Here is a 15505-nt window from a genome sequence, read left to right on the forward strand (position 1 = left end):
ATCTTCTTTACTTATGATGCAATCACTCTCTCAAAAGTTCATAGATATAAATCACTCTTTCTCCTTACCAGTTCCTGTAAGGACTCTTCCTATGCAGCTTTGAGGGACCTTGGAATAAAAATAGAGGAAGGTCTGTTTGGCACTGAGGTGACAGACCAGAGTTTACTTTCATCTCTGAAAAACCAGCAGTGTTTTCACCCCAGCAATGCCAGAGCCATAATGTGAACCTTTTATTAGGGGTTTGAAAAAGCTTTCTGGACACACACTGCTGCTCCTGTGGAGGAGTGCAAATCTAGCCTTTTCCTTCCCAAAAATGCAAGCAGCATTGTGTCAGTTTCCTCTGGGTAGAAGGCTATTCGCCTCTGCTGTGATATGGGCTATCATGCTGTTGTCACTGGGGGGAAAATGCATAATGGCTAAAATGAAATTGTAGTATGCTGTCAGAGGTTATGCGGAAAAGTCTTCAAAGTTTAACTAGTGTGGTCACATATTTGGAATTGTAAAGCATTCACTGGCTGAGAAAGAGACTTTCAATATGTTAATACAGTACAATTATTTAACTACGCAAAGCTATTTAACATTTGTTTTGCAGATGAATGGGGGTGGGGAAACCCCTGCGAAGTCAGTATTTTTCTCAACTTTTTCTGCAATAAGTGCAGGCTTAAATTATCTGGGTGTGTATTTATCAAACATATCCTGTATCACACAACTGCCACTAGCATGAGGTACTTTGCTTTTGCTCTCTGTTTCCGACACACAGTTAAGTACAGAGGTGGAATAAACTGGAGGACCCAATGCGGTGCCCTTGGACTACAACTCCCATCATCTGTGCCACTTGCTATACTGGCTGGGGCTGATGGGAATTATAGTCCAGCAACATCCAGAGGGGAACCACATTGTCATCCTTGGAATAAATGATCTCTAGACTGTTTGCGGCTCTACAGTTCTGTGGATCTTTGAAGAATTTGGCCGTTCTCATATAATGTATTTGTGTCCAATAAGGGAAGTAGCTATTTTTAAATTCAGATGATAGCTGCTTCTTCAACAATGGTCTAGGTCTTCAAAATGTTCTTTATTAAGTCACCAATTGATGGCACCCCCCACCAGAATGTGTCCTTGGCTGTATTAAGAGATCATGGACCATGGCAACCTGAACATTCCAACTAGCTGTATATGAAGGAGAAATGAAACCATGAGCCAGCACTTCTTTAACTGGGACCAGCTGCCATTGGGATTCTCCCCATAATCACCATTCCATAATCACTTCAAAAGGAGAGGTGTGAGAGCTAGGTCCCCCCCCCCCCCGCATCTGCTTGGCTAGGACCAAAAGCCCTCTGGCTCCTCCATTTCTCAACCTATCTCATGGAATGGTCACAATACCCAAATCTGTTTGTTTTCCTCTCCTGCCTTGCTTTTCTCTTTTGTATCATTTAAATTAAATTGCAAGGCGTTATTTTACAGCCACCTTGAGCGCCTTGGCAGAAAGGCGGTATATAAGCGAATTGTTCAAATAAACGGACAAACACATTAACATCTGACCATGTAGAATGCATACTGGAATTACGTTACCGTGCAATTGTGAGCCGTTTTTGCAGAAGTGGCCCTGCAGGAGCTCAGCAACTCGAACAATGGATGCCAGACAGGGATGCTGTTCGCAGTTAGTATCTCATGGGCTATAAAATGCACTGCATAGACTAGTTCAGATCCTGTTTATCTGCCATCTGTCGGCCTCTCGCCTCCTTCCATGGGGACGATTTCCAATACTGAAACGTTGCAGGCTGGCCTCAAAAACCTTTCTAATCTCACCTGCCTGCCACAAGTTTTAATATGCATCATGGTGGCTGATGCGTTTAATTTCACTTGTGACTCCATGACCTGAGGCGTCTGGTAGATGGTGTTTATAATAATAATAAACCTTGCCTCATCTAGTGTGCCTTTTATTAAGGGATTTCAAAGTGCTCTGAAACCACTAATTAAGTCTCAGAAACCTCTGGTGGGAAGGGTCAGACTTATCTCCACTTTAAAGATGGGGAAATTATAGCACAGGGAGTGCAATGCATCTTCAAGCATATCAAGCTGGGTTCAACATTCACAGGTCTTTCCTTGTTCAGCTACTTGTTATTATCCAGCCCCTCCTTCATTTAAGCAACAGAAGAAAGAGACTATAGTACTTCTCTGATGCCTTTTCTGCTGTAAGTTGTATTTATTTATTGTATTTACAGTATGTCCTACCTTTCCCTCTAAGGAACTCAAGTAGGCATACCTAGTTTTCATACCTAGCAGCCAGTGCAGTGTAGTGGTTAAGAGCGGTAGACTTGGAATCTGGTGAACCGGGTTCGCGTCTCCGCTCTTCCACATGCAGCTGCTGGGTGACCTTGGGCCAGTCACACTTCTTTAAAGTCTCTCAGCCTCACTCAAAGAGTGTTTGTTGTGGGGGAGGAAGGGAAAGGAGAATGTTAGCTGCTTTGAGACGCCTTCGGGTAGTGATAAAGCGGGATATCAAATCCAAACTCTTCTTCTTCCCCCGCCCAACACAATAACAACCTTGGGTTGGGCTGGAGAAGCCCAAAGTCATCCCCTGAGCTTCGTGGCTGAGTGGGGATTTGAACATAGATCTCTCCCCAGTCCTACTTTCACACTAACCACTCCACTTTTCTCCTAGGAACCCAGAGAACAGCACATACTAAGGTTACCAGACGCCCCTGTTTCCCGAGGACAGTCCCCGGACTTACAGCTTTCTCAGCATTCACATGTACGTAGCGAACAATAAGTGTCCCCGGATTCATTGAAAAAAATTTGGTAACCTTACCATATGCAGCTGTAGAGATATTTGTCAGACTGCACAAATGTTCACTCAAAGATAAGAGAATGCCATCTCGCATACACACCCCAAGCCATCTTGTTAATCTTACCAAGCCCCCTCCCTACAACTGGTGTTTTATTGTGGGTGTTTTTTGCACCGTGTTCTTGATGATAGCGCATTGGTGGTAGATTTATGCTGCTTTGTTTTGTTCTGGGGTGCTTCCCTGATGCTACTACTGTATTGCTGTCCGGAGGAGCTATAGCACAAGAAAAGCAGAACAAATGTAAAGCAGAACATATGTGGTGTGAAAAGTTGCAGGATTTCAGTAGGAATTTACAGGATAAGCACTGGTTGGAAATGAAGGAGTGTGACCGCCCTGAAACTTGTGCGGGCACAAGCAGTATTGAAAGTGGGATCATATGTCACTGCCCCAATAACATCATGAGCACAAATAATAATTGTGAATGTGCAATACAAAGGATGTCTGACGACGCCCTTTAATTCTTTTAACCTCTCTCAAAACTCTCAAAACTACAGATGTTTTGATATAAGAGAAATTTCAATTTTGCCTAATGTTTGATTTCAGCTTCTGCTCACCTTGACTGCTGTTATAAGTTAGAAACTGGGGAGAAGACGACTGCTCTGATCCAGGAACTTAGAAGAGACTGGCTGTATGCAACTCCCTGTCTCAATGCAGGGAGAGGAAATGCTTTAGATTGGAAGATTTACTACTCTGTTTTCGGTCAAGATGCTGACTCAGGCATGTCATCTCAGAGGCCTACACTCAAGCTGAATCTATACAGCAATTTCATGTATTGCTGATGATTGTGTGATCTACTGTGTAAAGGAGATTACAGAAAACTGTATAGCAGAGAAAGACAGACAGAAAGACAGACAGACAAGGGAGGGTATGGGGTTGCCCTGGATTTTGCCTCCCCCCACCCAGTTGTTTGTAGTTTGTGAGACATAAAGCAGCAAAGTAGGTTAAATTTAAAATGAGGATTAAAATGTGGATTGAAACTTCTCTTTCCCTCTAACTGTAAATTGCTTTGCGCTTTCTTTATACACTTAAAAAAAAAGAAGTAGTAAAAACTTGAACTGGAATAATCTTATGACGTTTAATCAGCAAAGTGGGAATTAGTGGGTTTTCCAGTGCATAATTATTTCACATAAAAGTTCCCAAAGCTTCATTGGTAACAATGAATGGATGCCAACTGCAAAGAAATATTAGGCAAGTTTCGCAATTTCAATGTTTTTAGCAGCTTCCTAAATACAAGAAAAATAAACATGCTAAATTGGATCACTTTCCAAGACATCTGAAAAATTTATGATACAAACTGAAAATTACCAGATGTAAAATACCTTCCGTAAATTACCCTAACTTGCATGGGAATCCCCCCCCCCCCCAGTTTCCCCTTCAGAAAACCAATATCACTGAGTTTAATGAATTCCAAATAAATAAAAGAGAGTCATAGCACATTCCTATATCTGTTTGTTCAGAGGTGAATCCTGTTGTACAATAGGTCTTACTCCCAGGTAAGTGTGGATTGCGGCCTTAAAAAATTGTTAAAATTAACTAGTGGATTAAGAGGATTGGATGGAAACCAAACTAAGTTAGTTGTACTTGCCTTCCACTAAAATCAATGCAACTTAAATTAAGTCATGACTCATCCCACTGATTTCAACAGGACGTCAGTTCAACTAATTTAGTCTGGATCCACCCAATACCCTATAACAACTCATATCCCCATCCTTAAAGTTTTATAGCAGGTACACAAATCAGGGGGGAAAGTAATCCAAATAAGTTATTCTAGAAAGAAGGAAAATGCATGCCAAACTAATGGCAACAGTTTTCGATACCACCACCCATGGAGTTGTGTATATATTATGAAGAATAAAGGAAACAACATTATCTATTTAATTTGGATTGTGATAGCCATGCTGATCCCAATTTATCATTAGGATTCCAAGGATTGGGGAGGACCTTTTCCTCTGTGCGGTTTGCAGATGTTGGGTACTCTGAGCCAGCCCCATGAAATTCAGGAAATCTTTTATATGAGAGTCCCTGAGGGAAGCCAGGATGGAAAGAAGCATGGTTTTGAAAGATGCATGGTGCTGCTATAGGGGAAGAGCTTTTCTAGAGTTGGGAATGCAAGCTGCAAAATGCAGGCATCAGAAACCCGCCCTAAAGAAAGGACCTGTCTACTTAAAAGGATCACCTTATGCCTACAGTGGTACCTTGGGTTACAGATGCTTCAGGTTACAGACTCTGCTAACCCAGAAACAGTACCTCTGGTTAAGAACGTTGTTTCAGGATGAGAACAGAAACTGTGCAGTGGTACAGTGAGATTAATTGGAAGTCAGTTTTAAATTTCTTCTCTATAAGTTTTACAATTGTTTTCAGTATCAGGAGTATATATGATGATAATTATATTAATCTTCTTGTATCTTATAGTGTGGTGGTTTGTTTGATTTTTCCGTTATTTGTTTGTTTGATTGTATGTTTGTTTACTTGTATGTATGTCTGTTTCTTCATAAATGTATTTATTTTAAATTAATAAAGATATTTTTAAAAGAATTGTACGTATTATTATTATTGAATTTATATACCGCCCTATACCCAGAGGTCTCAGGGCGGTTCGCAGAACAAAATCAAAATATCAAACCACAAAATATATAATCAAAATGAAAACAACAACCCAGTAACACCCCCTCCAAAAAAGCCACATTTTAAAAGGGCATAGCATGTCAATCAAAGGCCTGGTTAAAAAGGAACTGGGTTTTGCCTGGCACTCCTCTGCTCCCAGGCACATCCCACATAATGCCTTTACAACTCATTAAAAAACTGTTAAAACACTTTAAAAAAAAGAATTTAAAAGGATATAAAAAACAATTTAAAAGAAGAAGCCCTCTCTGCTGAGCAGTAGCAGCAGCAAAAGTTCTTAGAAAACTTGTCAGGCCCTGCCCTAGGTCAAGTGGTTAGAGGCAGGAGCAGGGCCTGTAGAGTTAAAAGGAAACCCAAAGGTCATCTAGCCCAGTCTCCTGCAATGCAGGAATTGCAGCTAAAGCATCCCTGACAGAGCACCATCCAACCTCTGTTTAAAATCTTCAAAAACAACTTTCTGAGGTAATTCGTTCCACGGCTGAACAGCTTTTACTGTCAGAAGGTTCTTCCTACTCTCTCTCTCTCTCTCTCTCTCTCTCTCTCTCTCTCTCTCTGTGTGTGTGTAATTTGAACCCATTGGTTTGGTCCTACCCTCCAGAGCAGCAGAAAACAAACTTGCTGCATCTTCCATGTGACAGCCTTTCAGAAATTTGAAGGTGGCTATCACATCACATCACATCCCAGTCTTTTCTTTTCCAGGCTAAATATACCCAACTCCTTTAATCATTCCTCATCATATCTCTGATGAATACAAAAATATTAAAAAATACTTGGAAACACGTCTGCCCCATTTGGATTTTACACTGTTAGGCAGACACATTAAAATAAAAATTCCTAGATGTACACCTAAAAACTCCCACCATAACTAAAGTCTGAACATTTTACCATTAGCTCATTCCTGTAAGTAGAGTGCAGTGATTTATTCCTATTTTCAAAACACATGGATGACAAATAACCATCTCCAAGAGATTAGAAGTTTGTAAGCCTCTGCCCCACTCCCGCCCCCACTTCCCAGTGCAGCAGTATCGCTAGCAAAGCTAATTTCAGAGCTTTGTGTGCCATGATACAAAACTATATATTGGTGGGTGGAAAGGAAAAGGAAAAGAAGAAGAAAAAACAAACAGAGAAACAGGTTCTGACATCTAATCAGATCTGCCGTATTGATTTTTCCCCCCTCTCTTTTTTTGCAACTTTAGCTTTGGAACAAATCAGCAAAACAACCAAATTATCACCCAGAATTCACTTTCCCCCAAGAGAGCCAGTTCAAAAGCAAGTCACAAGCGTGCACAGGCACAAATATATACCTATAACACACACTCATCATCAGAGCAGATTCTCAGTTGGAAAGAACAAGCGGAGGAAAAATTTGCGCTCTCATCAGAGAGCCTTCAGCAACCACACGATTCCCATTTCCGACAAGATTAGAATTCCAGGGCAAGTCATAAAGCTAATGAGCTGCTCGTGCTGGAGAGCAGTGGCTCAATTAAGTGGAGCACATGCACGCACCCGTCTATAACCCCTCACTCCCCACATGAGAAGGAGAGGGACCAGCAACGAGGGCATGGAGGTGACCCCGAGTGTTGCGGTGCTTTCCAAATAAGGAGGCTCTCTTTTAAAGATCAGAAAGATTCTGAAAACGATCCAGCAGATGGTCCTAAAGAAGGAACTGCAAGGTCTCTTGACCAAGACTGTGCAGGGGTACGATGGCTTGCCCTTCCCTGAAATGACCAAAATCTGCATGCTAGTTCATATAGCCATTTCAGTTCATTTGCAATGCAGTGAGATCAAAGTTATGGCAAACCTATCCTGGGATGCTTTCAATACATCTTTGAATCACAACTCGCCATGAGATCCCTGGAAACTTTCTGGAACAAGTTTTGACTAGGGGTATAATAAGCTGCAGTTCAAAGGCCCATTGAAAACACCGCACTGTACAATCCACTCATGAGCTGATAAATTCTGTTTGCGATAGTTTCACCAAAATAAACCTTAAAATGATAATTTGAACCATCCCTTATTATGGGTGCCTCGATTCTGTGATCTGGTAGAAACACAACGTTGGTTCCCTGTTTGTAGATTGGAAACCAGCCTTGAGAATACACACTCCTTTCATCTTCCCTCTTTGTACAATGTGTGACAGCTTTGAAATCCCATCCTAGGGGTTGTAAATAAGACTTCCGGAGGCGGCGCGAACGGCAATGGCTGCCCTCTTCTAGTTGTGAAGGGGGAGCTCCGCGGAAACGGGTCGTCCGCTACGGCGAAGCGGAGACCCGCATCGGAAACCCACAGGTAGCGAAAGCCTGTGGTCGTGGGGACTCGGCGGGCACCAGAAGCGCCCCCCGAAACGGAGAAGAGACCCCGTAAGGGGTTTCGGAGCGTGGAAGGGCTGGCGCGGTGCTGTGAGTCGATCGCTCTTTCTGTGGAGTGAAGCCGCATAGCCGCTGTCGGTGAGCGCTGACCTTTTTTCCTGGGAACATTCGATCCGAAAAGCAGCAACCCGTGAGTAAGAAAAGACAGAAAGAATTGGAGGCTAAATTACTGTTAATTCGGCTAAAAGCAACCAGGAAGTCCGTCTCCCGCCTCTGCTTAAGATCTAAAGCAAAGGACTTTGATGCTTGGAGCCTTTGAAGAGGCGTTAAAAGCAATCAATCTGTGCATCTACTGGAGCAGTTTCTATGGAGATTTAGGACTTAATTGTTTATGTGATTTACTTTTCAGTATGGACTGTGCTCTACCTCTTCTTTTGGAATTACAACTCTACAGAGAAACCCAGGCAGTCGGACTGCCTGTTTAACAGAACTGTCAGATTGCAAACTTTGGCACTTTGTTACTTTGGTTTGCTACAAGCTGAGTGTTATTGGAACTGTTATATTGAATCATTTTTCCAGCACTTGCTAGAGACATTGTTGTGCTTTTAAGACCAACTCTGCTAACTACAGGAAAACTGAAGGTTCTTTGGAAATTAATGGCTGTTTGGACATTGTTTTAGAAGTATTGGAACTTCGGAATGATTGGAGTTTTAAACAATTGATTTTAACAATTTGGCTTCTTCCCTCAAAATATATTCGAACTCCCTCTAGAGGATTTTGGATTTACAATTGTATGTGACTCTGCTTTCTCTTTCCTTTCCTCCTATTTGGTTGTTTACCCTCTGGGCTGGTGGATTCCCATGGGAACACACTCAGTATGACCTTGACTAGTAGACAGAATTGGAATGAGTGGCACTGGGAAAACAAGAGCGGCTAAAGCGAAAGCTAAACAAACAACTTTGACTTTAACTTCACAGCCGCGTAGATCATCTGTCCCTGCTGTTTTGGAAGGGGAAGAAGGAATTGAGCAACCTTTGCTGGAAGATATGGCAGCAGGAGGATCCACCTCAGTACTAGATAAAATCTTTGAAAAACTGGAAGCTTTGGATAAAAAAGCGGATGAGCAAACGGCTAAGATTGACCAAAATACAGCCAGTGTTAATAAACTAACTGAACAAGTTACTTTGAATGCACAATCAATTGGCAAATTATTTGAAGCCACCGCAGAAAACCGAAAATTGGCAGAGGAAGCCAACCAAAAAGCTGAAGAATTAAAGCAGGAGGTAAAACCATTGCATAAGCGGATTGGAGAACAGCAGGCCTATCTGTCTATGATAGAATTACAGGCTCGGGAAAATAATTTGAGATTGAGGTCAATATTAGAACTTGAACAAGGGAATTTAATTGAGTTCCTGACAAAAGAATTTTCCAAGTTTTGGCCTTTGGAGGAAGAAAAGGACTTTAAAATTGTGACTGCTTTTAGACTTGGAAAATTAACAAGGAAAGACAGGCCCAGAGACTGCTTGATTACCTTGAGATCTAAGGAGGAAAGAGACAAAATACTAGGCCTACATTACGAAAAGTCACTTGAAATTTTGGATAGAAGAGCAGAGATCTATAAAGATATCCCAAAACAACTTTTGGACCTTAGATCCACCTACACTGAGTTAGTAAGATTGCTGAGGAGCAATTCAATTGTCTTTAGGTGGGAATTTCCCCAAGGATTATCTTTTACATTCAGAGGAAAGAAGGTGAAAATTAAAACAGCCGAGGATAAAGAAAAATTTTTGAGTGCCTACGGAGAGGACCTTCAGAAAGGGATTGAAAGACCTTCAGGGTCTGGACCATCGCCTGCACCTACACCTACACCTTCGGGGTCTGAAGATCAGGAGAAAAAGACACCACCAGCAGAGGAATAACAGATTTGTCCAGGATGTCTCTGCAACTTCTGAGTTGGAACATCAATGGCGCCAATTCCCCGGAAAAGAGGAGAAGAATATTTCATGTATTGAAAAAAGAACAATTGGACATTATTTGCTTGCAAGAAACACATGTGACTAGGCTCCACAGAAAAGTGTTAATAAACAAAAGATTAGGCCAAGAATTTATCTCTTTGGACCGAGTTAAGAAAAGAGGAGTGGTGATATATGCAAAGGAGAGCCTGTCACCAAAATTTTTATTTAAAGATGAGCAAGGAAGAATTCTGGCAATTGAGATACAAAACCAAGGAGAAAAGTTTTTGATATTAGGAATCTATTCACCAAATGAGGGGAAATCGGAATTTTATAAGAAGCTGCATGAGATAATGCTGGACTATCTGAACTATGACAACATCATTATGATGGGAGATATGAATGGGGTGGCATCAACCAACATGGATAAGTCATATAGCCAAAACGTGACAAAAGATGGCAGACTACCTAAAACATTTTTTGAACTGACTGACAATATGGACTTGATTGATATTTGGAGGACAAAGAACCCCCTGGGAAGAGAAGGAACATTCTTTTCTGAAGCCCAACTGACATGGACAAGAATCGACCAAATATGGATAACTAGAGGTCTGGCACCCAAGACAAGAAAAGTGGAAATCTGCCCAAAGACCTGCTCCGACCATAATGCCGTAAAGATGGATATGAGACTAACTCTAACTGGCTCCTTCAGATGGAAGATGAATGACAATTTGTTTAGAGATCAGGAGATTACTAAAAAGGCCCAAAAAGCTTTGAAGGACTATTTCGAGATAAATTTGAACACTACAGTGGAAAAAAGAATCATCTGGGACGCAAGTAAAGCGGTTATGAGGGGGTTTCTGATACAACAGAACACCATAAAGAAAAGAGCACAGAATGAGAAAAAAGACGAGATCTTGGAGAAAATTTAAGAATGTGAGAAGAAGTTAAGATCAAGACCGAAGTCAAAGGAGATTTTGAGAGAAATTAAACTTTATCAAGCACAATATTCTAAATTGATAAATCAGGAAGTGGAGTGGAAAGTTAAGCTAATGAAACAAAGATCATTTGAATCGGCAAATAATTGTGGAAAACTGTTAGCATGGCAGTTGAAAAAGAGACAAAAACTAAATACGGTCACAAATCTAGAGATTGAAGGAAGAAATATTCAGAATCCAGTGGAGATCAGAAAGTGTTTCCAGAGATATTTCAAACAACTATACACTCAAGGGCCGCAAAATGAGGTTGAGATAGAACAATTTTTGATAAAGAATGGTCTACCAAAGCTGTCTCAAGAAAATAGAACAATCCTGAATTATAAAATAACACAACAAGAGATTGAAGAAGCCATTCAGAATATGCAACTGGGCAAGTCTCCAGGGCCAGATGGGCTTACCTCCAAATTTTATAAGACATTGAAAGACTACCTGATACATCCATTAATGGAGGTTTGCAATGAAATTATGGAGGGGAAGAAGGCACCGGAGTCGTGGAAAGAAGCTTTCATCACATTGATACCTAAACTAGAAATTGAAAAGACACAATTTAAGAACTACCGCCCCATCTCCCTCCTAAATGTGGATTATAAAATATTTGCAGACATTTTAGCAAGCAGGTTTAAAAAAGTTTTAAATGAAGTAATTCATAAGGACCAGGCAGGCTTTCTCCCAGGTAGACATTTGTTTGCTAACACAAGGAACATTATTGACATTTTGGAACTTTTGCAAACAAATATTAATACAAAAGCAGTGTTAATATTTATAGATGCGGAGAAGGCCTTTGATAATATTTCATGGAAGTTTATGAAGAAAAACTTGGAAGGGATGGGAGTGGGACGGGGATTTGAGAATGGGATAGATGCAATTTATTCAGAACAAAAGGCTAAATTGATAGTGAACAATGTGGTGATGGAAGAGTTCAAAATTGAAAAAGGAACACGACAAGGTTGCCCTATCTCTCCTTTGTTATTCATTTCGGTCCTGGAGGTGTCTTGAATATGATTAGAGGGGACCGGTCGGTGGAAGGAATTCAGGTCAGAGCGAAACAGTATAAACTCAAAGCTTTTGCAGATGACCTGGTTTTGACCCTACAGGAGCCAGAATCTAGTACGAAAAGGGTATTACAATTGATTCAGGAGTTTGGTCGGGTGGCGGGATTTAAACTTAACAAGCAGAAAACTAAGGTATTGGAAAAAAATTTGACACCTTCAGAATCAGAAAGGTTTCAGAAAGAGACAGAGTTAAACGTGATTAAAAAAGTAAGATACCTAGGGGTAAACATAACAGCTAAGAATTTGAGTCTATTTAAGGATAACTATGAAAAGTGTTGGTCAGAAATTAAAAGGGATTTAGAAGGTTGGTCAAGATTGAAACTTTCCTTGTCGGGCCGAATTGCTGCTATAAAGATGAATGTATTGCCAAAAATGCTGTTTTTGTTTCAGACTTTACAGATTGTGGATAAAACTGAGTGTTTTAGGAGGTGGCAAAGAGACATTACTAAATTTGTCTGGCAGGGCAAAAAGCCCAGAATTAAGTTTAAGATATTAACTGATGCTAAAGAAAGAGGGGGCTTTGCCCTGCCAGACTTAAAGTTGTATTATGAATCAGCAGCTTTCTGCTGGTTGAAAGATTGGCTGCTTCTTGAAAACACTGATGTTTTGGATTTGGAAGGTTTTAACAATGTTTATGAATGGCATGCATATTTGTGGTACGACAAGGTTAAAAGTCACAAGGCTTTCAAGAACCATATTGTCAGGAAAGCAGTGTTTAATGTCTGGACAAAATATAAAGACTTATTGGAAAACAAGACCCCAAGGTGGTTATCACCAATGGAAGCTAAGGCCCGGAAAAGACTCAATATGGAGGCCAAATGGCCGAAATATTGGGAAATATTAGAAAAAGATGGAGATAATTGGAGGCTGCAGAGTTTGGAGAAACTAAAAGATAAAGTGCGAGATTGGTTACATTATGCTCAGATCAAAGAGGTTTTTAAGTTGGATTAAAAAATAGGATTCCAGGTGGAAAAATCAAAGTAGGAAACGGAATTGCTAGAACCTAAGACTAAGGTACTTTCAAGAATGTATAATTTGCTGTTAAAATGGAATACACAAGATGAAACGGTCAAATCGGCTATGATAAAATGGGCACAGGACATTGGGTACAATATCATGTTTGCTGCCTGGGAAAGGTTATGGACCACCGGTCTGAAATTCACGGCATGTAATGCCTTGAAAGAAAATATTATGAAAATGATATATAGGTGGTACATGACTCCAGTCAAGCTCGCAAAAATATACCATTTGTCTGATAATAAATGTTGGAAATGTAAAGAAACTGAAGGAACGTTCTTTCACCTCTGGTGGACCTGCCCTAGAGTTAAGGCTTTCTGGGAAATGATATATAATGAGTTGAAAAAGGTATTTAAGTATACCTTCCCTAAGAAACCAGAGGCCTTTCTTTAGGCATCGTCGGCCAGAGGGTGTTAAAGAAGGACCGAACATTTTTTATGTATGCAACAACAGCAGCATGGATACTTGTCGCCAAGCACTGGAAAACCCAAGATTTGCCCACACTGGAAGAATGGCAGATGCAACTGATAGACTATATGGAGCTAGCAGAAATGACTGGCAGAATCCGAGACCTGGGAGAAGAGGCTGTGGAGGAGGACTGGAAGAAATTTAAGGACTATTTACAAAAAGATGCAAGATTATAAATAATATGGCACCATTAAGCTAGTTGAAAGGAATATGAAGATAAGTGAAAATATAAGAAAAGATAAATTTTGGATAAATATTATGCTAAAATTAAGCTTTTAAGGTTTGGGTAAAATTATCTAAAATTAGGGACACAGTATTGGAAAATTATAAAATAAGAATTGAAACAAGGTGATAAATTGCTGGGTAAAGTTTGATAAACTTGGAACGCAGGAACGAGAGACGCGAGGAAGTCCAAAGAAGCGAAGAAAATATGGCTATTGTAAAGTTATATGTTATTTTGTTTGTTTTTTCTATTGTATTAAGAAAATCTTTAATAAATATCTTATAAAAAAAAGTAAATAAGACTGCTGATATCATAATGCTACCATGCAAATCTATGTTGCAACCACATTTGGAATGCTGTGTACAGTTCTGGTCACCTGACCTCAAAAAGGACACTGCAGAGTTGGAAGAGTTTCAGAAAAGGTCAATCAAGGGGACAGAGCGACTGCCCTATGAGGAAAGGTTGCAGCATTTGGGACTTTTCAGTTTAAATAAAAGGTGCGAAAGAAGTGGCATGATTTAAGTTAATAAATTTACATATGGCATGGGCAAAGTTCCCTCGTAGAAGTCATGGACACCCAATGAAGCACACAAGGCAGTGATGACCACCAACTTGGGTGGCTTTTAAGGAGGATTATACAAATTCACGGAGGATAAGGCAATCAATGGCTGCCACTCCAGTTGCTGAGAAATGAAGGACAGAGTGCTCTTGTTGTGCTTGGGTCCAGCTTGTGGGGTTTCCTGGTTGGCCACTGTGAGAACAGGATGCTGGACTAGATGGGCCATTGGCCTGATCCAGCAAGCTCTTCTTCTGTTCTTGACGTGAAACCATGCTTAACAACAGGAAGCAAGTAGCGCATGAAAGAGAGGAGAAGGGAAGGGGAACAGGGGCCTGTTTTCAAAGGCTGGGTCCTGAGTTGAAAAGCACGGCTTGCAGGGAGCAAGGGTTATGCTAGCTCAAGGCCTGTGTTGCATTTCGTGTATGTTTTCTTCTTCTTCTTCTTGATTCACTCAGGTAATATTATATTTGTGTGTGGAGGGCGGGGGGTGGAGATATGTTCATCAGGATCCAATTGTAATTTGAACCTAGCATCTTTAAACTGCACCTTGAGTTGTTTGCTCTGTGATATTGCTTTTCAGGGAGATTTAGACAACAAAATTGAGGGCATTTGCTCGGCTCTGTCCAGGTTTTCAGTACAGATTTCTTTATTTCTGCAGGAGAAAGGGGGGAGTGCATACAAAGAACGGCTGGTTTCTAATAAGCGATGCTGTGTGTGCTGTAAGCATGCTATTTGGTGACAGCAGCCCAGGGATGGTGCCTGATGGTGCAAATTAACATTCTCTCTCTTAATCCCACACCTGCCAGCTTCTCATTCCCAAAGCCACCTACATTCCACAGGAAATATGGTCCTGAAATTCTCCTGATGGGAGGCTACCTTTGCAAAAAGAGTTATCACCACATGCCTTCAATTCACCACTCCCATTAATAACATCAAGCAATGACTTCATCCCAGACCTGGAGAGTGAAAGAGCCAAATTGCTTTCATCCTGTCTCAGGTATTAAAAATTCTGCCCGGTTCAGCATTTGATCACCTGCAAAGAGCGCATTATTCACATATGCTATCAAGAAAGCTGCTACACTATGAACGCTAGGGAAAGATCCATCCTTAAAATACACACACACCAAACATATTGCTTTGCTACAGCTGTGACTGATCCATGTCCAATGTGAGTTGGTTCTGGGCCAACCAGAAGGCAACTTATTTGGAATCACATTGCCTTCTGGCTGACTCCCAAATAACGTGGGTCATCCAAGGTCATAGAGAGTAACTGAGTGGCATCTTTCCAGAGCACAGAGATTAAATATCTCCTCCCATCATGGGCAAACTGGCCTTACACTGCATCTGACCAGACTCCAGTAAACGCCTTTCAGACTCTGCCATTGACCCAACACTGGAACGCTGCTAAAATTATGCTCCCAGATGTGAGTCTAAGGTATCTGCTTGCTGCCTCATAATA

The 15505-nt window shown here is 40.9% G+C and overlaps 1 protein-coding gene across 6 annotated transcripts in view; it reads right to left on the bottom strand.

Moving 5' to 3' along the window:
* MDGA1 (MAM domain containing glycosylphosphatidylinositol anchor 1) overlaps positions 1–15505 on the bottom strand; it is a 261863-nt gene that overhangs the window by 122685 nt on the left and 123673 nt on the right. The window lies entirely within an intron of this gene.

This window comes from Podarcis gaigeae (genome assembly GCF_964106915.1).
Source record: "Podarcis gaigeae genome assembly, chromosome: 3".
Classification (NCBI taxonomy): domain Eukaryota; kingdom Metazoa; phylum Chordata; class Lepidosauria; order Squamata; family Lacertidae; genus Podarcis; species Podarcis gaigeae.